We start from the raw sequence: 2,008 nt of genomic DNA, 5'->3' as shown, positions 1-2,008 counted from the left end.
GGAAAAATATGCAATATGAAAATAATTGAAGACAAAATGTGTTTTACTGAGAAAAAACAAGATTTGTTTTTTAAAAAGCCTTTTTCCAAAAGGTACATCTGGAAAAAGGTGGGTCGTCTTATAATCAGGGTCGTCTTATATTCGGCCCAATACGGTATGTGTTCCCTTTTGTCACTACCGAAACAATGATGACATGTTTCGGTAGTGACAATTCTATGGGATAACAACCAAAAAAAACAAACAAAGATGTCACTACCGAAACTCCACCAAATGTTTCGGGAGTGAAAATTTTAGTTACTTTTGAACCTAGCTCAATGGCTGTGGGACAGCCACCTCCCAACTGAAAGTACCCAATAAATTATGATTTGATATATATTAAGCTTACTAATATTTTAAATATCATTGTGGGTTTCAATAGATAATAGAAGGATCTTAAAGGGGTCATCGGATGTAAAATTCACTTGTTGTTGTTTGAACATAAATGTGTGTTGGAAGTGTGTGTACACATCCAACCTATAATGATAAAAATCCACCCAGTGGTTTTTTTTAAATCCCCTTCAAATCAGGCTGTTCTGAGATTCCTGTCAGAAAGACGTAGTTCTGCACAGGCCCCTCCCACGATAGTTGATTGACAAGGCCGTCTTACCTTAGACCTGCCCTGAGTGAGCTGTAAGCTGTCCGCCATCGTGTCGACTCCGGTGCAGGGGAAGACAAGAATGTCTCCGATTAAGTTCTAAGATAATTGAATGCTCTTCTAATCCATATCGCTGTGTGTATTGCGTGGTCTCATAGGCGGAAATCCCGGGGGGGTCGGGGGGGGGGACAGGACCCCCCATCTAAGGGTTGTCCCCCCTAAAAATATGATTAAAAACCAGTCTGTATATTGTAAATAACAATGTTTTATACTTTAAATAATTGTGTAAGTAGTAAAACAACACAAATGGGGCAAAAATGCATTTTAAGTTTAGAAACATTTTGAGTCTCCCCCTCCCTTGCCTCACAGTGCTTTGGTCCAAATGGAGAAGGGTATAACTGCAGCCCGGAGATTTCCAAATGGGGGCGGGAACTCCAAAACGGGGTGGGAGCTCCAAAATAGGGCGTGCCTTCCTCTCATTGACAGACAGGCACATGACACGCATGCGCAATTTTTTTCCCCAATCTACTTCAGGGCAAACTCCACCCCACAGCTGATTCTAAAGATTTTATTGGTTGTCAATTAAAGTGTTGATTTCCTACACTATACTACAAAAATGCTAACCCCTAAAGTCTGATTTATACTTCTGTGTCTGACCTACGCCGTAGCCTTTACACCGTAGGCTATGCATCAGTTTTCATTTATACTTCTGCATCGTTGTCCGCATCAGCAGTGTCCACGGGCATGTTGCTGGTGTAACCCGCAGTACCACGGTAAAAGCCGAAGAAGAAGCGGCTCATCGGAGAAGCATTATAGCCGAGACTGCGGCAAATAAATATCAGATCATTAAATCATTATTTAAAACTACAAAAAGAAGACAACAACGGAACAGGAGAAGATGGCATACTTTCAATCTCCACAAGGACTTGTACCACGGCAGATCAACATTGTTTGTCGCGGACAACTACTGATGTATAATGCTATGTAGTATAATAAATGATAAGACACTTGTTCTTTGCTTTTTTTTATTTTATATAAGAAGGTGTAACATTAAAATATATTAACGTGCACATAAACACACACAACACTCAAGTACATACGGAGGGAGGGGTTCTAGCAGACCAATCACAGCGCTGGTGGTCCACGTAGAATTGACGCGCTGTTAGATTTTTGGAGAGGTGCACGTCAGGCTACAGCGTATGTGTGTGCGTCTATGCGTAAACTACGGCATAGGTTCGACGCAGAAGTATAAATTGGGCTTAAACCTATCCCACACCCAGTGTTGGGGAGTAACTAGTTACATGTAACGGCGTTACGTAATTTAATTACAAAATAAATGTAACTGTAATCAGTTACAGTTACTAAGAAAAAATG

At 40.8% G+C, this 2,008-nt stretch overlaps 1 protein-coding gene across 1 annotated transcript in view; it reads right to left on the bottom strand.

The window, feature by feature from the left end:
* LOC107659212 (monofunctional C1-tetrahydrofolate synthase, mitochondrial-like) overlaps positions 1-2,008 on the bottom strand; it is a 44,553-nt gene that overhangs the window by 38,605 nt on the left and 3,940 nt on the right. The gene's annotated exons all lie outside the window — the stretch shown is intronic.

The sequence above is a fragment of the Sinocyclocheilus anshuiensis genome, unplaced genomic scaffold (genome assembly GCF_001515605.1).
Source record: "Sinocyclocheilus anshuiensis isolate Anshui unplaced genomic scaffold, SAMN03320099.WGS_v1.1 scaffold423, whole genome shotgun sequence".
Classification (NCBI taxonomy): Eukaryota; Metazoa; Chordata; class Actinopteri; order Cypriniformes; family Cyprinidae; genus Sinocyclocheilus; species Sinocyclocheilus anshuiensis.
This window is presented reverse-complemented; position numbering and strand designations above follow the sequence as displayed.